A 21972-nucleotide genomic window follows, 5' to 3' on the forward strand; every position below is an offset into this window, starting at 1 on the left:
TGGTAGCATTATTCAATTTAGATACATTGCATAGGATGTGCTAACAACCATTTTTATAACCACATGATTTTGCTTGATCCCTTTTAATGGTGAACTTCAGGTCACAACAGTAACTATCAGATCAACTACACCAAGACTTCTGAAGACAATGACATCTCCACCCAAGCGGGTTGCAAATAAATTCCGAATAGAACCTGTCATCACCCTGAAGGAATTCTAACTTCACACTGTTGGGGAAATTTACCAAGATGGCTTCAGAATAGACTAACTTTACACAGCACATTTTTCAGAAAGACATTTATTCAGCATCATGATCAGAGTATTACATTTAGCAATCAACAGCATGGGTGCAAAAAAAAAAAAAAAAAAAAACTACATTAAAACCCTTTGTTGGAATGCTCTTCACTTTCCACAGAGCAGAAACTAAAATTACCTGTTACACAATTAGTCACAAATACAGTCCTTGAGTGTTTTGCCCATACACATGAGCATTTGTCTAAAACATGTCTTATTTGGAGCAGCTATTGCCTTTCTTTTCCTTTGCATATTTTCTTTTTCTTTTCTTTCTTTTTTTTTTTTTTTTTGTTTGTTTTGAGATTTTGTCTCGATTTGTTGCCCAGGCTGGAGTACAGTGGCGTGATCTTGGCTCACTGCAACCTCTGCCTCCCAGGTTCAAGCAATTCTCCTGCCTCAGCCTCCCAAGTAGCTGGGATTACAGGTGCCTGCCACCATGCCCGGCTAATTTTTTGTGTTTTAGTAGAGACAGGGTTTCACCATGTTGGCAGGCTGGTCTCCAACTCCTGACCTCAAGTGATCCACTTGCCTCGGCCTCCCAAAGTGCTGGGATTACAGGCGTAAGCCACCACACCCGGCCACATATTTTCATTTATTCATGGAACAGATAGTAACTGATCAAATGTTATTCTGGGATATGGGGATCTAATAGCAAACAATTGGCAAAGCTCCTGTTGTCATAAAGTAAACAAGAAAATGAATGAATAAGCTGAAATAAGGATAATTTCACATTCACCGGAGAAGAAAATTGAACAAGGTGATAAGGAGGTTTGTGTTCTCTTCTTTAGATCGGGCTTTCAGGGAAAGCCTCATTAGGGCATGATGTTGAGCCACACTTGACTTGAATTGCTAGGAAGGATGTAGCATGTGAAGAGAGGGAGAAGGGCATTCCAGGCAGAGGGAAGAGCTGTGCAGAGATCCCAGGGTGCAAACAAGCTGGGTGTGTATGAGGCACCAAAAGAGGTCCTGAGTAGCTGGAGCACAGCAAGAGACCAGGAGAGAGGGAGGAGATGTGGTCAGAGAGCTGGACAGAGGGCTGAATCATGCAGGCCTGGACAAAGGTGTGGGACTTTATTATAACTGTTAATCATTGTATATGAGTTTGTAAGAACACATTTATCCTTCTGCCTTTTTCCCTTTGACATTATTAATACACTTTCTCCATGTCATTACATAGAGCTCAAAGCCGTCATTTAAAATCAATACATACAATTCCATCAAGTGGATAATAATTTACTTAACCATTTTCCCCGTGAAAAGCATGTCCTCTTAACAAATATCCCTGAGTGGCAATATGTAGGCCAGGCACAGTGGCTCATGCCTGTAATTCCAGCACTTTGGGAGGCTGAGGCAGGCGGATCATCTGAGGTCAGGAGTTCAAGACCAGCCTGGCCAACCTGGTGAAACCCCATCTCTACTAAAAATACAAAAAAAAAGCCAGGCCTGGTGGCGGTTGCCTGTAGTCCCAGCTACTCAGGAGGTTGAGGCATAAGAATCTCTTGAACCTGGGAGGTGGAGATTGCAGTGAGCCGAGATCACACCACTGCACTTCCAGCCTTGGTGACAGAGTGAGGCTCCGTCTCAAAAAAGCAAAAACAAAAATCAAAAACAACAACAACAAAGCAAAACAAGGAAATAGTTGGGACACAGACATGCGCACAGGAAGAACACATGAAGATGAAAGCAAAGATGAGGGTGATGCTTCTGCAAGCCAAGGAACAGCAAAGATTGCCAGCAGACATCAGAACCCAGGGGAGTGGCCCAGAATAGATCCTTTCCTTACATCTCACAAGGAACCAACCCTGCTGACACCTTCATCTTGGACTTCTAGCCTCTGGAACTGTGAAACAGCAAGTTTCTATTGTGTAAGCCACCCAGTTTGTACGAAACCCTAGCAAGCTAATATAATATCTGTGCCTGCTAGATAGCTAATGAATTAGAGAGTCCAAAAATATGTGACTGTGTCTTGGAAAATATAGAAGAAATAAAGCCCATCAATAGGTGATATTCATCTGAAGCCAATTTGTGGCTGTGGGCTTGAGTGCCACAAATTGCCAAACTACAAATTACAAAGATTTCACAAAATTCAAATTAAAGCCCATGTGGTTTCTGGAGACTCTGAATGGTCTGGCTTTGCCCAACTATGGTATGTTATCGACAAATTATGCTACCCCATGTTAATGCTGTTGGAGGGAGGAGCTAGGAACTGAATGTAAGCATCTTGATTAATTATTTGTGTTTTTAGCAGGTTTTCATGTTTCTCTTTGATTTCTAGGTGGTATAATACATGGCAGTTATTTTACATTTTGTTCCTTTTCTTTCTTGAGAGCTATACCTTTGTATAGGGGAAAAGTCACGTTCCTGTTCAATTTTAAATTCTTCTCTTCTAAGTTGTGATTTCCTTTAGCTGTCTCCAGCCCATCAGGTCTACTATTCATGCATAACAGTGTGCAGTGATGTTATGGAGGAAGATGACGAGTGGACACAGTGGGGACAGTCTCCAGCCTCCCGGCTCACTCACACCAAGGGGAGGAAAGCATTTGCTGAAGCAGCAGTGGCCAAGCTGTCTGATGGGCGACAGAGCCACCCTTCCCTTCCCAAAGCGCTACAAGAAGGGGGCCTTTTGGGGCGACTCACACTTGGTTTAGATGACAAAATCTCTCTTCTGAGGACTCAGCAGTGAAAGTACACAGTCTCAGCACCAATTCCAGTACAGTATAACCTTTTAAAGCCTTTGTCCTATTAAAGGCTATTTACCTGAGTTGGCAGGTAAAATTATGGCCTGAGGATAAAAACATGTAGGGCAGCAAATGAAAGAATTAGTGCTCTGTTAAAATGCGATTTGTCATTCAAGCAGAGAAATCTTTACCTGTTGGGGCTGTCGAGGGCACCTTCAAAGGTCTTGGGCCAAGGACGCTGACAGGGCCAGACAGGAGCACATTTGTACCTACATTTCAGCAAGAGCCCTTTCCCACACTCACCTCCCAATTCTGCTCTGGCAAGAAGAGTACAGGAAGGGGTGGATTCATTGTGGGCACTGCATTTAAAGTCCCCTTGCCAATCCCCTCACCGTTATGATGTATTTATTTTTCTTGTTTGGCTCTGATAATGATTTTGATTATCAGGTGGCCTGGGGTTTGGGCCACTGGGATGCCTTTGCTTTTTAAAGTGCAAGAAAATGGGCAAGAATTACAAAAAGGCAAGTCAGAACCAAGGCATTTCAAAAACAACTTTATCGCTCTGCCTCCAATGGCCTTTGGAAGGGGAAACGTAATTGAATCACTGACTTTGAATACTGAGCCGCTTTGCATGACTCATTAAACTGCCATTTCCAACACTTTTGGCTCGTGCTGTAAGAATGATAGAATCCTATAACAATCTATATGTTTAAATTCTTTTCTATTTGAAAGCGCCTTGTGGTACAAGTGCCTTCAGATGTGAGCACAGACATCAGTTGAAATACAAGACAGTCGTAATAGAGCTAAATTTGATAAGCCACTCAAGCATGACCCAGGCAACCCAGCCTGTTAAATCAGGATGCACAATTAATTGCTACTCTTTTATTTATTATCTTTAATCCCTCATTGGATACAGTTGACTTGCTACTTCCTGGGATGAGGCCACAGCATAGGCAGGGATGAATAATTTTTAAATTATGAAGCAATTTCTTTGTTACAAACCTGGGCTCAGATGTAAATTCTAATCATTTCCTTTTCCCAGGACAGTGCCCTCTGAACTCAAAAGGGCGTTCATCCTTTTCCTCCTTCTACCCGTAGCGGGCAGCAAGCCAGGCATGTCTAGTTCTTAGAGGTCATTGTTGTTTTTCTTGCCCTCACTAAGGAATTGGCATATTCCCCTGAGACTCCTTTTTGACACCCTAAAGGCTCATTTAAACCCTATCTGATATTACAAATAATAAAACTCTCCTGGGTGAACTAGCTCTTTCTCTAACCCTCTTCCACCCTGCCTCTCACTTTGCTTCTTCATTCATGTTCATTTTTTGTTGTTGTTGTTTTGAGATGGAGTCTCACTCCATCACTCAGGCTAGAATGAAGTGGCGAGATCTGAGCTCACTGCGACCTCCACCTCCCGAGTTCAAGTGATTCTCCTGCCTCAGCTTCCAAAGTATCTGGGATTATAGGTGCATGGCATTATGCCCAGGTAATTTTTGTATTTTAGTAGAGAGGCGGGTTTCACCATGTTGCTTATGCTGATCTCAAACTCTTGACCTCAAGTGATCCGCCCTCCTTGGCCTCCCAACATTCATGTTTATTTTAGCAAGTTTTGTACCTCTTAGGAAATAAGGTTTTTCTCACTTTGAGCTGTCAGTGGTTTTGAGCTGAGCCAGAATGAATAACTCAACCAAATGAATTAACAGGCTTTGATTTCAGGAGCATCAGGAAGCCATTTTCCTTCCTGCTTATTCCACAGCTTCCTCCATTGTCTTGGTGTTGCCTAAAATGCCACTCTTAGGAATTTCATCCTTTGTTTCCTGGTAAAACGTACATTCTTGTGGCAAGCATAATGCTTTATGCCTTTTTACAGTTGAGCTTGAGTTCACAGAATCCCATGCTGAGAGGAGGCCATGTAAGGGGGAGGAGAGGAGGGAAGTGAAGAGTGGGACAGTTGTGATGGGAGAAGGGCCACACGTCTGGAGACACCCAGAGAGCAGGAAACTGCATTGAGGGAGCACTGATGTGGAAGAAAAGCATTACCATGGAGGGTGCAGCACAATCGCCCCTCGGTCTCCACGGGGGATGGGTTCCAGGACTCCTTTCTTTTTTTTTTTTTTTTTTTTTGAGGTGGAGTATCACTCTGTCACCCAGGCTGGAGTGCTGCAGCGTGATCTCAGCTCACTGAAACCTCCACCTCCCAGGTTCAAGTGATTCTCCTGCCTCAGCCTCCCCAGTAGCTGGGATTACAGATGTGCGCCACCACGCCCAGCTAATTTTTTTTTTTTAATTTTTAGTAGAGACGGGGTTTCACCATGTTGGCCAGGCTCATCTTGAACTCCTGACCTCAAGTGATCCTCCTGCCTCGGCCTCCCAAAGTGCTGGGATTGCAGGCATGAGCCACTGTGCCTGGCCCGGGACACCTTTCAGATACCAAAATCCACAGATGCTCAAGTTCCATGGCGTAATGTTTGCGTATAATTTATATAGACTCTTCCATGTACCTTAAATCATCTCTGGATTACTTATAATACCTAAAACAATGTAAATGCTATGTAAATAGTTGTTATACTGTATTGGAAAGGAATAATAACAGAAAAAAAATCTGTACATTTTAGGTACAGAATCAATCATCCATTTTTTGCCCCAAATATTTTCCATCTGCTGTTGGTCGAATCCACTGATGAGGGTACCCACAGATATGGACAGCTGACTGTACATATATACCCTAAGATGCTTCTTTATTAAAAACAATTCCTGATTATAGAAGTAATTGATACTTATGATAGAAAACTTTATAAAATTTGTAAAATATTAAAAATGCCCATAATCTTTATAGGCCAGAGATATCTAATAATTTTCCATGGTGATGTTTCATGGCCCCATAATATCCCATCATTTATTTTACCAATTCCCCATCAATTTTTGCTATTACAAGTGATAATAGCTAACTTTTACAAAGCCTTCTAGGCTCTTTTCTAAATGGCTGGTGTCAGTTAATTCACTCAATCTTTAAAGCAGCCCAGTGAGGAGGTACAGGTATTATTCTCACTTTAGAGATGAGGAAACAGGCAGTGGGGGATAAGCTGTCCAGAGCCACACGCTAGACAACAGTGAATTCAAGATTCATACCCTGGCAGTTTGTCTCCAGGGCTTGGGCTCTTAATGTTTCTGCACAAATTGTTTTCTGAGGGTATTTTCCCTAAGATAGCATCTCTGGGTCCAAAGTTCAAGAGCATATTTAAGGCTCTTGAAATATTGCTAAATTGCTCTCTGTAAAATTTACTCATTTGGCAATGGATTTCCACTTCATTTGCTTCTTTGATGTTTGAAAACAAAACGAGGCCGGGCGCGGTGGCTCACACCTGTAATCCCAGCACTTTGGGAGGCTGAGGCAGGCAGATCACGAGGTCAGGAGACCGAGACCATCCTGGCTAACACGGTGAAACCCCGTCTCTACTAAAAATATAAAAAATTAGCCGGGCATGGTGGCGGGTGCCTGTAGTCCCAGCTACTCGGGAGGCTGAGGCAGGAGAATGGCGTGAACCCAGGAGGCGGAGCTTGCGGTGAGCTGAGATCAGGCCACTGCACTCCAGGCTGGGCAACAGAGCGAGACTCTGTCTCAAAACAAAACAAAACGAAACACCTGTGTTGCTGTAGCTGAATAGCTCTATTTACATTTTGTCTCCCATCCCTGAGCTGGCAGCAGGAGAAGGGACCAGAGAAACAAAGATTTGTCTGCACAGGAGACCTGAAGTCCTTGAATTATGACAGCTTTGGAGATTTTTAAAAGCACATTTCGATCAGGCACATCCTGGGCTTGGCCTCCCTGTTCTTTGAGTTGACTTGGATATGAGGTGAATTATCAGTGTCACTCCTTTTGGGCTTTTCTTTTTTTTTAAACCACATGTCTGGGAGGCAATGACAGAATTCCTCCCCAGTCCTCTGTCTTCAGAGCACAGTATGTGCACTAGGACACTGGCATGGGGGAGGTGCCCCTCGGAAGGGCAGCAGGGACCACATAGTAGCCTGAGCTAGAAAGCCCAGAGGTTTACTTGGTTGGTTGGTTGTTCGTATGTTTGTTTGTTTGTTTGTTTTTTGGAGATGGAGTCTCACTCTGTTGCCCAGGCTGGAGTGCAATGGCATGATCTTGGCCCACTGCAACCTCTGCCTCCTAGGTTCAAGCGATTCTCCTGCCTCAGCCTCCCGAGTAGCTTGGATTATGGGCATGCACCACCATGTCCAGCTAATTTTTTTATTTTTAGTAGAGACGGGGTTTCACCATGTTAGCCAGGCTGGTCTTGAACTCCCGACCTCAGGTGATCCACCCTCGTTGGCCTCCGAAAGCGCTGGGATTACAGGCATGAGCCACTGCGCCCAGCCTATTTGTTTTTTATAGAAAAGGCTTTTAAATGTCTCATGAGAGATCAGTTAACTGAATTATGGAATATCCATTCAATGGGATACTATGAATGAGGTAAATCAGTATACACTGACATGGAAAGATGACCAAGGCATTCTTTTACGTAAAAAAAGAAACAAAGAACAAATTACAGAACTGCACCCATCACATAATCCCATTTCAGAAAATGCATAGAAAAGATTTCCTCTAGAAACTGGGATGGGCCGGGCGCAGTGGCTCACGCCTGTAATCCCAGCACTTTGGGAGGCCAAGGTGGGCAGAGCACAAGATCAGGAGATCGAGACCATCCTGGCTAACACGGTGAAACCCCGTCTCTACTAAAAATACAAAAAATTAGCCGGGCGTGCTGACGGGAGCCTGTAGTCCCAGCTACTCGGGAGGCTGAGGCAGGAAAATGGCGTGAACCCGGGAGGCGGAACTTGGAGTGAGCTGAGATCGTGCCACTGCACTCCAGCCTGGGCGACAGAGTGAGACTCCATCTCAAAAAAATAAATAAGTTAATAAAAATAAATAAAAGAAACTGGGATGGTTAGAGTTTAGGGCCTTCCATTTTCTTTTTGAGATGGTGTTCACTCTTGTCATCCAGGCTGGAGTACAATGGTGAGATCTTGGCTCACTGCAACTTCTGCCTCCCGGATTCAAGTGATTCTCCTGCCTCAGACTCCAGAGTAGCTGGAATTAGAGGTGTGCACCACCACACCCAGCTAATTTCTGTATTTGTTGTGGAGATGGGGTTTCGCCATGTTGACCATCCTGGTCTCAAACTCTTGACCTCAATCTGCCCGCCTCAGCCTCCCAAAGTGCTGGGATTACAGGCGTGAGCCACCGCGCTGGGCCCCATTTTTTATTTTGTATATATTTCCTTGAAATTTTCAGTGAACTTATGTTACTTTTAAAATTAATATAAAATCAATAGAGACTTTATAGTAAGGTGGAACAGTTGGATTATAAAATTTTAAAATATGCATCACTTGAGCCCAGGAGTTTAAGACTAGTCTGGGCAACACAGCAAGACCTCATCTCTCCAAAATAAATAAATAAATAAATAAATAGGCCAGGCGCGGTGGCTCAAGCCTGTAATCCCAGCACTTTGGGAGGCTGAGGCGGGCAGATCACGAGGTCAGGAGTTTGAGACCAGCCTGGCCAACATGGTGAAACCCTGTCTCTACTAAAAATACAAAAATTAGCCAGGTGTGGTGGCACGTGCCTGTAGTCCCAGCTACTTGGGAGGCTGAGGCAGAAGAATCGGTTGAACCCAGGAGGCAGAGTTTGCAGTGAGCCAAGATTGCGCCACTGCACTCCAGCCTGGATGACAGAGCGAGACTCCATCTCAAAACATAAAATAAATGAATGAAATTTAAAAATTGTATCTTAATTAGGTGGGCATGATGGCATATACTTGTGGTCCCAGCTACTCAAAGGGCTGAGGTGGAAGGAGCCCTTGAGACAACGAGGTTGAGGCTGTAGTGAGCCATGATCACCCCACTGCATTCCAGTGTGGGTGACAGAGCAAGATCCTGTCTCTAAAAAATAATATTAAAATAAACATTTTAAATATGCAAACATATAAACTCATATTTATAAATAGAGAAAATTTTATATGTAGAAGTAGAAAACAGGATCTCAAGGAATATTAAAATAGTACTAATTGAACTGGTGTTTGGGGAATGGAAATATGTTGTTTTCCTTTGTATTTTCTAAATGCTTGGTAATTTCATTGCATAGCTACTGTACACTATTAACATACTTTAAATATAGATGCAGTGAAAGAAGGAATGAAATCATATTAAAATTAAAAAGGCAACTCTGAAAGGAAAGGAGAGAACGTGGAGCAGCCGTAGGAGTGGAAAATCAGGATCCAGACACCTGACTTCTCCCCAAGGCTTAAACTGTGTGATCTGGGACAAGTCACTCTACCTTTCTGGGCTTCAGATTCTGCATCTAGCCTGGGGGTCCTCAAACCTAACTACACATCAGAATCACCTCAGGGGCTTTAAAGCAATCAGTGTTCCAGCCCCTCTGAGGTGGGGCCTGGGAAGGCTCAGCAGGTGATTCTGATGAGCAGACAAGGCTGAGAACACTGAGCCAGCCTGAGCTCTGGGAGGGGCCCACCCTCCACCCTCCACCCTCCACCCAGGCCCAGAGTGATCATTTAAATAAGTAAATAAGTAGATGTTTGTGCAGATCTTGAAGAAGAAGAGCTTTAAAGACACAATGTGGCCAGATCGCCCATCAGTTTTGAAAAGTGGTTGCTCCTGACTGTGTGCGGTGGCTCACGCCTGTAATCCCAACACTTTGGGAGGCCAAGGTGGGCGGTCTGGCCAACATGGTGAAACCCCGTCTCTAGTAAAAATACAAAAATTAGCCAGGCATGGTGGCACACACATGCAATCCCAGCTACTCGGGAGATTGAGGCAGGAGAATTGCTTGACCCAGGAGGTGGAGGTTGCAGTGAGCCGAGATTGTGCCACTGCACTCCAGCCTGGGTGACAGAGTCAGACTCTGTCTCAAAAAAAAAAAAAAAGTGGTTGCTCTTTGCCTATAACAACCACTTTCCACTGGGGTTTTCACTCGGCATTTGGATGTAAAGAGTATGCATTTTTAAAGCTGTCCAAATGCCTATTTGTGCAGCAGACCATAACTCCTCTCTTGATAGGCTGCTATGCTTTATCAAGTAAATGATACACATTTAAAAAACTGTCTGAAGGAGCATTTACCTGAGGGACTGTTATTCTGTTTGGTTTTTTTTTTTTTTTTTTTTTTTGAGCTCTCATGTTTCATTGGGTAAATAATATCTTTTAACCAATTTTTAAATAGACGTGTCTAGCAAGATGCCATTTTATCAATCTTACATACCCTTACAATCTCTCATACCCTTCAGAGAGGGCTCCTTTAGGTCATTTTAGTTTTAAATTTCACATTAAGGCCAGGTGCGGTGGCTCACGCCTGTAATCCCAGCACTCTGGGAGGCTGAGGTGGGTGGATCACCTGAGGTCAGGAGTTCAAGACCAGCCTGGCCCACATGGGGAAACCCCATCTCTACTAAAAATACAAAAAAAAAAAAGTAGCCAGGCGTGGTGGTGGGCACCTGTAATCCCAGACACTTGGGAGGCTGTGGCAGGAGAATTGCTTGAACCCGGGAGGCAGAGGTTGCAGTGGGCCGAGATTGTGCCATTGCATTCCAGCCTGGGCGACAAGAGTGAAACTCTGTCTCAAAAAAATAAATAAATACAAATAAAAATAGTAAATTTCACAGTAAGATATTTTACAAAAAAGGAAAAAGAAAGGATCAAATCTTTTAAAATAGCTTTGAAGCAAGCATCTGGCACCTGACTTTTTTTTTAACTTTAGTAGATAAAAATACTTTTTTCACTTCTTCTGTGGTGCTACTTCAGTGCTAAAATCAGAATATTTTTGCCTTTACAGCAATAGACCCCAGCGCTGTTGTTCAGTGAGGATTCATGGATTATTTTTTGAAGAAGGTGGGGAGATTGGAAATGTTGCAGAATGAGAGGGAGTTACTTAGATATGATTGGGAAGTAGAACGACTTCTGGTAGGACAGGGTTTGTGTCAGCATGAGTCACGTGACTCCTCTAAGAACTAGAGGCAGGGACAGAGCATTGACATAGGGATCCTAATGAGGAGAAGAGGAGGATTCAGTAGAAAATGGCAAGTGACTAGAGCATCAGTAAATAAAACCAAGGATCTTATGTGGATCAGTGTTCTTAGTTGCAGACAGCAGAATTCACTCAAGCTAGTTTAAGCAGAAAGGGGTTTACCAATGGGTATTACTGGATTCACAGAATCCCCAGGAAAGCCACACAACCTTGGAAGTTATACATAGGAACAATGCAGCCACAGATAGAGCAGCCACAAGAAATGAACCACACTTTTAAAGAGTGGTTTCCAAAGTGTGTCCCCCAACCAGTAGCATCAGCATCACCTGCGAACTTCATAGAAGTGGGAATTCTCCGGCCACTCCTCAGACCTCCTGAAGGAGAAACTATGGAGTTGAGGCCCAGCAATCTGTGTTTTAATAAGCTTTCCAGGGGATTCTGATGTACAGTGAAGTTTGCAAACCACTGCCTGATGATTCTAGTGCAAGCACTAATGCTGCTTCTTCCCACTCTTTGGCACCTGCGAAATTAGGGACTGGATGCTGGAGATTCTGCCAGAGTTAACGCAGAAGAATTAGCTGTGTCTGCCCGTGTGTTTGCCAAAAGAACTCATTCCCCCCTGCCTATCTATGGCTGCTGTATCACACTGGTTACTTCTAGCTCTGAGACTCATGGAAGTCATCCTCTGGGGAGAACCAGAACCATGTTACGTATCTGCACCCTAGCTGCAGAGGACACAAGAAATCACGTTTAGGCCGGGCACAGTGGCTCATTCCTGTATCCCCAGCATCTTGAGAGGCTGAGGTAAGTGGATTGCTAGAGGCAGGGACAGAGCATTGACATAGGGATCCTAATGAGGAGAAAAGGAGAATTCAGTAGAAAATGGCAAGTGACTAGAGCATCAGTAAATAAAAACAAGGATCTTATGTGGATCAGTGTTCTTAGTTGCAGACAACAGAATTCACTCAAGCTAGTTTAAGCAGAAAGGGAGTTTGAGACCAGCCTGGGCAAAATGGCAAAACCCCATCTCTATAAAAAATACAAAAATTAGCTAGGCAGGGTGGCATGTGCCTGTAGTCCCAGCTACTTGGGAGGCTGAGGTGGGAGGATCACTTGAACCCAGGAGGTCAAGGCCACAGTGAGCCAAGATTGTGTCACTGCATTCCAGCCTGGACAACAGTGAGACCCTGTTTCAAAAAAAAAAAATGGAATTTAGCTTTCCATAATCTTCAGCTCAGAATTTAGCTAGAAAGCAACCGGAATGGACATTGAGAGAGCTAACATCAAGCCATTGACTCCATATCCCCTTCCTCTTGTGGATGTCCATGACTACATGTAAGGCAGCCTTTTACAGCAGGGTGGGCACAGAAAATGAAAGCTATTGAGACTGGCCACCCAGTCCTGGCTCCACACACAGGACAGACAACACCCCATAGGAACCCCAGCCACTGCGTGGAATCCAAAGACTTCTCCCAGATTTCAGGGAGCCTTAACTCAGACTGTGTATGAGTTACCGTAACTGTGACAGAAGAATGGCAGAAGTGGCCTGTGGTTTAAAGAAAATAACGTCCTTCCTAGCTCCCTTTTAAAATAGTAAATTGAGGTAGAAGTTGTTCCCAAGGGAACATCCCTTCCCTGCCTTGATGAAGTGGATTGTTTCCCATACTGAACAGTTAACAAGCTTACATCCAACTGTGTGCACACATTTATTTCACAATCAGAGCAAAATCTTTGTCAATACATTTTTTTATTTGCATTTGCCCTCTTAAGCAGTATTGCTTTAACAGTACTGACTGGAAGGTATATCAAAGCTCATTACCAACAGCAGAAGTTCATTTACTTGGTAGGCGCTGCCTGCCCCAGGTGGAGGCAGGCCAGGAAGACTGAATAAATCCAGCATTGTGTCTCTTGAGGCCCCGCTTCAACCTAACAACGCTGTACCTCCTTGTGATTCTACTCAAACATCATCTCCTTAAAGAGGGTCTGCTTGAGCACACAGCTCACGTTGTCCACCCAGAGGTCGCCGTGGGTCACAGTGCCCTGCATCGGCAGCTTCTCAGTACTTAGCACTCTGAAATGAGCTCATGTTTATGTTTATTTCCCTGGCAGAACAGAAGCTCCATGGGGGAGGGACTGGTCCATCTTGTTCACCATGGCGGCTCCATGCCTTCCTTCTCCAGTGTCTAACAAGTTCACGATGCAGTGACTATTGTGGAATGAACAAGTGAGTTTGGGTGGCCCCAGGGCTGCGGTGCTGATGTCACTAGAGTGTGGTGGGAAGCTATCACTCACCTCGCAGGTGGGAGAGGTGATTTTGGGGGATGTGGCTCCTTTAAAATATCCGCCTGTTCTGCTCGGCCGGTGCGGGGGCTCACACCTGTCATCCCAGCACTTTGGGAAGCCGAGGTGGGTGGATCATGAGGTCAGGAGATGGAGACCATCCTGGCCAACGTGGTGAAACCCCGTTTCTACTAAAAATACAAAAATTAGCCAGGCATGGTGGCTCACACCTGTCATCCCAGCACTTTGGGAAGCCGAGGTGGGTGGATCATGAGGTCAGGAGATGGAGACCATCCTGGCCAACGTGGTGAAACCCCGTCTCTACTAAAAATACAAAAATTAGCCAGGCATGGTGGCACACACCTGTCATCCCAGCTACTCAGGAGGCTGAAGCAGGAGAATCACTTGAACCTGGGAGGCGGAGGTTGCTGTGAGCCGAGATTGCGCCACTGCACTCCAGCCTGGCGGCAGAGTGAGACCCTGTCTCAAAAAAATTCTGCTTGTTCTTTCCTCTAGAGACGGGTAGAGCGGGCTCACAGGGTACGGCCAGGAGGGAGGCACCCCGTGGAAGAGGCATCTCAGGCACGGCCTCGGGAAGGATCGTGTTTGTGCCAGAAGGATTGTTTCCTCCAGCCTACTCCTGAACCTGGAAACCAGCAGCTGCTCTCTCAATCAAGGAGAAAGAAAGTAGAGGCGACACCTTCCTTACGTGGTGCTCATGGCTTCAGGGAAGAAACCCACATCAAGACATGAAGGTATCTTACCTGGGGTCTTTGGTTTAAACTTGCTGTGTGTGACTAATTTAAAGAGATTTGTACTGTTTCTCATAGGTAGGCTTTTCCTTTCTCATTGCCACACAGTTGTAATTATCCTGGGTAATTTCCTTTCAGATATTTTTGTTTTATTTTAAAAATGTGAACATTGGCCGGGCGCAGTGGCTCACACCTGTAATCCCAGCACTTTGGGAGGCCGAGGCGGGTGGATCATTTGATGTCAGGAGTTCAAGACCAGCCTGGCCAATGTGGTGAGACCCCTGTCTACTAAAAATACAAAAACTAGCTGGGTGTGGAGGTGTGCACCTGTAGTCCCAGCTACTTGGGAGGCTGAGGCAGGAGAATAGCTTGAAACCGAACCTGGGAGGCAGAGGTTGCAGTGAGCCAAGATCGCGCCATTGCACTCCAGCCTGGGCGACGGAGTGAGACTCCGTCTCAAAAAATAAATGTGAAAATGTGAACATTGATGTAGTATTTCCCCCACATATTTTAGTTTTACATTTCCTAAAACTACAAAAAGCAAAATAAGCAGAAAAGAAGCACACTTTGTTCAGACCTAAGTGCTCTGATACCGTAGTTTCCCACCATACGCAGCAGAACATGTGGGTTAAGAACATGGGCACAGAGGTAGTTTGGTTCACCTATGGGGGCCTCTGTAGTTCATTTAACATCTCAGAGCCTTTAGTGTCCTCTTTTTTAAAATGAGGATGGTGAGAGCCTCTTAAGATTTTTGTGGTAATATAATGAGCTACTGCGTGTAAAATTAGATACGGCCTGGCCCAGAGTAAGTGCTCAACTATCATTACCTGGGAGCAGACCAGGGGCTAAGGTAAGGGTATCCTCAGGAGAGTAAGCTAATCAGCCACTTTGGAACATGCCCCCAGCTCTCACACAGGAAGATTTAGTCACTGTCCTGGGTTGACAATTGTCATATCACCCCCCACCCCCAAATTCATGTTCACCTGGGACCTCAGAATGTGATCTCATTTGGAAATAGGATCTTTGTAGATGTAATTAGTCAACTTAAAGTGAGGTCAGGCTGGGCACAGTGGCTCATGCCTATAATCCCAGCACTTTGGGAGGCTGAGGCGGGCAGATTGCTTGAGCCTAGGAGTTGGAGACCAGCCTGGGCAACATGGCAAAACTCCTCCCTACCAAAAATACAAAAATTATCCTGATGTGGTGGCGTGCACCTGTAGACTCAGCTATCCAAGGGGCTGAGGTGGGAGGAATTGCTTGAGCCCTGGAGGTCAAGGCTGCAGTGAGCCATGATCCACTGCACTCTAGCCTGGGTGACAGAGACCCTGTCCAAAAAAGCCAACAAAAAAACAAATTGATTTTTTTGTTTGTCATACTGGATTAGAGGGGGCTAATTCAATTCCTGGTATCCTTATATGAAGAGGGAGAATGTGGACACAGACACACAGGGGACAACACCATGTGAAGACCCAGACACAGAGGGAAGAGGACCGGATGAAGACAGGTAGAGTTTGCAGTGATGTATCTACACACCAAAGAACGCCAGGGTTGCTAGCCACCACTGGAAGTGAGTGGAGACAAGGGCTCTCTTATATTCTTCAAAGAGAGCTTAGTGCTGCCAGCACCTTGATTTTGGACTTCCAGCCTCCAGAACTGTGAGACAATTTATATTGTTTTAAGTCACCCAGTTTGTAGTAATTTTGTTATAGTAGTCCTCGCAAACCAATAGTCATTTAGCAGAGACCACACTGCATTGAGCGGGCCTTATGCCCTGCTTTCAGCTAAAGCCTCTTGCTTTCTTTAGTGGGAAATTTTAGCATGAAGGAGATGAAGAGAACAAGACTTTAGGGTTTTGACAAATGGGCTATAGCTGATACTTCATTAGATTGTCAGGCATGTGAACAGATTGAGGAGGATCTTAGAACATGCATTAATTACTTAGAACATTAATTAATTACTGAACTCAGAAATGTTGCTGCAGCAGCAGCAGCAGCACTGACAGGCTTTCCCTGTGACTTTTTTTTTTTTTTTTTTTTTTTTTTTTTTGGCCAAGGTCTCACTCTGTTGCCCAGGCTGAAGTGTGGTGGCACCATCACGGCTCACTGCAGTCTCAACCAGGGCTCAGGCAATCGTTCCACTTCAGCCATCCAAATAGCTGGGACTACAGGCATGTGCCACCATGCCTGGCTAATTTTAAAATTTTTTGTAGAGATGAAGTCATACTATGTTGCCCAGGCTGGTGTCAAACTCCTGGAATCAAGCAATCCTCCTGTCTTGGCCTCCCAAGGAGCTGGGATTACAGGTGTAAGCCACCACACCCAGTCTCTGTGACTTTTTTTTTTGTTGGAGTCTCACTCTGTTGCTAGGCTGGAGTGCAGTGGCGTGATCTTGGCTCATTGCAACCTCCACCTCCCAGGTTCAAGCGATTCTCATGCCTCAGCCTCCTGAGTAGCTGGGACTACAGGTGTGTGCCACCATGCCCAGCTAATTTTCGTAGTTTTAGTGGAGATGAGGTTTCACCATGTTGGCCAGGATGGTCTCAGTCTCCTGACCTCATGATCTGCCCACCTTGGCCTCCCAAAGTGTTGGGATTACAGGTATGAGCCACTGTGCCCGGCTCCCTGTGACTTTTAAGAGTCCGTGTAGCACTGTGCAGTTAGGGTATTTTACAGTGCAAAGTGCTCATCAACAGAAAACAAGTGAGAAACCAGCACCACACAGTGTGGTGCAGAGGTGCCAGCCACACCAGCCTTCCCTCATTAGACCCTGTGCCCTGGCCTGCAGGGTATGTGCAGTGGCCCAAGAAGCAGCCGCACCCTACCATAGCATCCTAGCTGGACTCCAGCCCCGCACAGCATCTTGTTCATTTATTTGCTTACTACACGTCTATATCTCTCCTAAACTAAGCAAAATCAATTGAAACGACAACAAAAATCTTTTCCTCCATCTTGCAGCCCTAGCTACTGCCATTTAGCCAACCACCTTTCCCCATTCAAGTGTTCATTTCCTTATTCAGCATAGATAGATGGAGCTCATTTATGTGCTGGACGCTGGACAAGCTGGGAATAACAGCAGATACTTAGCACTCTGTTGGGCACTGTGCTGAAAGATTTGCATATATTATCCCTTCCAATCTTCACAACCCCACTAAATAGATAATAGAAAATTTTCTATTTTACAGATGAAGAAACAGGCACAGTGTTGGCAGGTGACTTGTTCAAAGAGCTAGACCAGCTCAAGGCCTACGTTCTTTACCACTGAGGCCTGTGTGTCTCTTAGAGTAAGATACAATCCCACCCTCCAAGGAGCCCATCTGGAAACTTCCCAGCACCTTTTCCTAAAAGCTTTGATCCTGGCCAGAAGACCTCAGCTTTCGTTTTTTCATCTATAAAATATGAACTCTAATACTCTCAGCTTCTTAGAACTGCTGAGTAAGTAAAGTGATGCTTAAGAGTGATAAGCCGAGCGCTCCAAGGTGTCTGTTGAATGGAAGTGACAACAATTTATATTAATTGATTCCAAATGTGCATTTATTGTCATGGAATCAGGTGCATTCAGCTCAGTTTTGTGGGTTCAAGGTCATGACACCCCTTTCTGTCCTGCTCTCTGCTACATACTCGGCAAAAGGGGCCTCAAAAGGGCGGCCTCCCCTGCTACAGAAGCTTGTGATAGGATAAGACCACATAGATGAGAAGAGAGCTAAGATTTTCTCAATCCTTTTCATCTTTCTTCGACCAAATGCATCCTGCAAACGAACTGACTATATACAGATATCTTCGCAAGCTCTTGAAGACTCCAAACAGTACCTTTTGGAGGGTGGCTATTATGGGCTGAATTGTGTGCTCCCCACCAAAATTCCTATGTTGAAGTCCTAACCTTGCAGGACCTTAGAATGTGACTATATTTGGAGATGGGGTCTTTAAAGAAGTACTTCCATTAACATGAGATAAATAGAGTGGGCCCTGATCCAGTATGACTGGTGGCTCTCTAAGAAGAGGAAATTTGGCCGGGCACGGTGGCTCACGCCTGTAATCCCAGACCTTTGGGAGGCCAAGGTGGGCGGATCACCTGAGGAGTTCGTGACCAGCCTGGCCAACATGGTGAAACCCCGTCTCTACTAAAAATACAAAAATTAGCCAGGCGTGATGGTAGGCACCTGTAATCCTAGCTACTTGGGCAGCTGAGGCAGGAGAATTGCTTGAACCCAGGAGGAGGAGGTTGCAGTGAGCTGAAATGAGGCCATTGCACTCCACACTGGGTGACGAGTGAAACTCTGTCTCAAAAAAAAAAAAAAAAAAATTTGGATACAAACATACATGGAAAGATGTGAATACACCTGAGAAAGATGGCCATGTACAACCTAAAGAGGCTTGAACAGATCCTTTTTTTGTGTGGTCTTGGAAGGAACCGACCCTCCAGAAACCTTGCTCTGAGACCCATCCTTCAGAACTGTGAGGCATACACTGTTGTGAGGCCGCCCAGTCTGTGGCGCTTTGTTCCTGCAGCCCTAGAAACCGAATACGGTGGCTTGCACATGAACAGGAAACTCTTTAGGCTCCAGAAGGTTGGGGGGGGGGTGGGGAGATTTTGTGATTTAATCAATCTTTAGAGATATCCACACAAAAAGGCCTGAACTACAGTGTGAGACAATCAGTGAAGATGCTAAGATTTATAAAACTTTTAGCTCCCAAAGGGTATTGTGGAATCAACTTTATTGAAATTCCCTAAAAACTGAGCAGACTCTCCCTTATTATGGATTAAATCACTGTAGAAAGAGTTTTGGAGTAGCTGTTAGGAAGATGCTTGATTTTTAGTCCTTTCTGCGCTAGTATTAGGATGGGCTAGGTTATGCTGTAGAAACCTACAAGCTAAAAATTTCAGTGGCTTAAAATGACAAAGATATTTTTGCTTTTTTGTTTTTGAGACAGCTTTGCTCTGTTGCTCAGGCTGGAGAGAAGTGGCATGATCTCAGCTCACTGCAATGTCTGCTTCTGAGGTTCAAGTGATCCTCCCCTCTCAGCCTCCCAAATAGCTGGGACTCTAGGTGCATACCCGGTTAATGTTTGTTTTGTTTTGTTTTCGTAGAGACAGGTTTTACTTTGTTGCTCAAGCTAGTCTTGAACTTCTGAGCTCAAACAATCCACCCCCCTCAGCCTCCCGCAGTGCCGGGATTATAGGGTGAGCCACTGAGCCTGGCCTGTGGGGTTTTTGCTCATCCAACTTGTCCATCAGTGCACTGTTGGCTGGAGGCTCTGCTTTGCATCCTTCCTGCAGGCCCCAGGCTAAAGGAGCAGCCACTCTCTGGAACATTCCCAGTCATTGTAAAGGGAAAGGGAGCTCTCGAGGGTCTCACACTGACAATTACATACTCAGGCTCAGAAGTGACATATGTCACTTCTGCTCATGATTCATTGGTCACAACTAGTCATTCAGTCTCTACCAACTACAAGGGGGACAGGAAGTGCAGCCCTACCCTGTCCCCAGAATAAGAGAGAACTAGAATACTTGGTGAACATCACTGATAACTGTAACAGTCGACCCATCTGGTGACCAAATATTCAATTCAGCCCTCCTTCCCACGCAATATACCCATCCCCCTCCCATTTCCCAGGGAGCCCCAGCGTCCCATCCAGTTTCAGTATTCAGCTCAAAGTTTAGGATGTCATGATGTTGTCTACTTTAGTGAATGAGGCACAGTCTCACTGATGTGGAGTACGGCTCCTCTTGATTGTGAAACCAGCGAACTAGGAAAATGAGCTATTCGTGTTCTCTCTCTAAAAATGCAATCGTTGAATAAGGCTGGGATAACAGCATTAAATGCTCCCAGTGGAAATGGGAGAAGTGGGAGATATACAGCATTTGCTGGTCCATAGCAATCCTGAAGTAGACTAAGGGTGGGCGGACGTTCCGAGACCTCCACTCTTGCAGAGACGGTATGTTTCTTGAATCGGCAGCCCTGGGTCAGCTCCCACGAGTTGTTCCCTGTCTGTGTTCTCCATGGCCTTTGGTTCTGCTTTGTTTTTTCTTTACTTTCTTGGGTATCATCTGAAGAGGGCATAAATGAGATGATCTGTTATATATTATGATATATATGACATATTTGAAAGAATACACACAGGTTTTCATCCACATTTCCTGGCTCATAACTAGCATAGCCCTTGTTATAATGTTAGGGCCCTTTAGGCCTTAGAAAACAATCTCTCTTTCTCTTGCCCTCCATTCACTTGCTCATTTTCTTTCCAAGGCAGGAATGTCCCCTAGCCTTTCGGTCTTGGAGCTGACTATAAAGAAATTCTCTGATCTATCTTGTCTGATTATAGGCCATAAGATGTAAAGAAAGGGTCCTGCCCCATACCCAGGAGGAAGGAATGCTGCACAGAGAGGCCAAGAAGAATCTGAACAGACAGGCCTTGCTGGGTTTCCCCACTCAGTCTATTAGTATTTATTAGATCATACCTTTTTTGTCCAGCCATTTCCACATGGCTATCCATCTTTCAGTCATGCCTATCAAACGAAGTCTCTGTAAAAGGCCCAAGGGGGTGGATTCTCCATACCTCTCTAAAAGTATGGAGAACTTCTGGATAGCTGAATATGTGGAGGTTCCTGGAATGCAGTGTCCTTAGGGAGGGCATGGAATCTCCATACCCCTTCCATACATCTCTATGTATATTTTTATCTGTATCCTTTGTAATATTCTTTTTTTTTTTTTTGAGATGGCATCTTGCTGTGTCACCCAGGCTGGAGTAGAGTGGTGTGATCTTAGCTCACTGCAACCTCCACCTCCCGGGCTCAAGTGGTTCTCCTGCCTCAGCCTCCTGAGTAGCTGGGGTTACAGGTGTGCACTGCTATGCCTGGCTAATGTTTTTGTATTTTTAGTAGAGATGGGGTTTCACCATGTTGGCCAGGTTGGTCTCGAACTCCTGACCTCAGGTGATCCACCCGCCTTGGCCTCCCAAAGTGCTGGGATTACAGGTGTGAGCCAGTGCGCCTGGCCTGTAATATTCTTTCTAATAAACCAGTAAACCTAAGTGTTTCCCTGAGTTCTGTAAGCCATCCTAACAAATCAGACTCAAAGAGGAGGTTGTGGGATCCCCAATTTACAGCTAGTTGGTCAGAAGCATGTAACACAACCTTAGGCTTTCAACTGGCATCAGAATTGGGGACAGTCTTGTGGGACTGAGCCCTCAGCATGTGGTGTCTGACACTGTCTCCAGGTAGAGAGTGTTGGAGTTGAACTGGATTGGAGGATACCCAGATGATGTCACTGCATGTTGATTTACTTGCTTGGCACGTAGGGAAAAACCCCTACACATCTGGCCACAGAAGCCCTCAGTGTTGATTATTGTGGAATGAGCATAGAGGAAAGACAGTTTGTGATTTGACCTCACAACCTCCTTGGGGGATGAACAGCATTCTCTGACTGGTTGCTGCTCCACAGTGATGGTGGGCGGTGGGGAGGGGAGGAATAAGTGAACTAAGGACTGGGGAGGGGAGAAGGAAAGGGGAAAATGGGGAGAAGCTGGCCAACAGGTACCAGGTTTCAATTAGATAGAAGTAAATTCTGGTGTTCTTTTAGTCAGGTGACGATGATTATTGGTAAGGTACTGAATATTATAAAACAGTTAAAATAGAGGCTTTTGGATGTTCTCGCTGCAAAGAAATAAGTGCCTGAGGTGACACAGTAAAAACCCTGATTTGATCGTTATACAGTATATAATATCAAAACATCAAATTGTATCCCATAAATATCTATAATTACAAGATGTCATTACAAGGATCATTTAAAATCTCCAGCAGTCACAAACATTTTTAGGCTAGGCTAGTGATTCCTTTAAAAACACGGTTAACTTCTTGACTATTTTAGTCTAGTCAGTGCTGAGGTTAAAGCAGCTCCGTCTTTGATGCTAATCTGCCACGTTGACTTCTTCAACGC

General features: G+C 45.0%; 1 protein-coding gene across 4 annotated transcripts in view; it reads left to right on the forward strand.

The window, feature by feature from the left end:
• The window catches only part of LOC112209800 (sterile alpha motif domain-containing protein 11-like), a 231895-nt gene that overhangs the window by 37818 nt on the left and 172105 nt on the right, over nt 1-21972 (forward strand). For 2 of the 4 annotated variants that reach the window (XR_010158646.1, XR_010158649.1), the window contains one exon: nt 13804-14042. The exons of the other annotated variants lie outside the window; for them this stretch is intronic. The gene's annotated coding sequence lies outside the window, so the exon portion shown is untranslated. The remainder of the gene's footprint in view (nt 1-13803; nt 14043-21972) is intronic. 4 annotated transcript variants of the gene reach the window in all.

Source organism: Pan troglodytes, chromosome 6, assembly GCF_028858775.2.
Source record: "Pan troglodytes isolate AG18354 chromosome 6, NHGRI_mPanTro3-v2.0_pri, whole genome shotgun sequence".
Taxonomy (NCBI): domain Eukaryota; kingdom Metazoa; phylum Chordata; class Mammalia; order Primates; family Hominidae; genus Pan; species Pan troglodytes.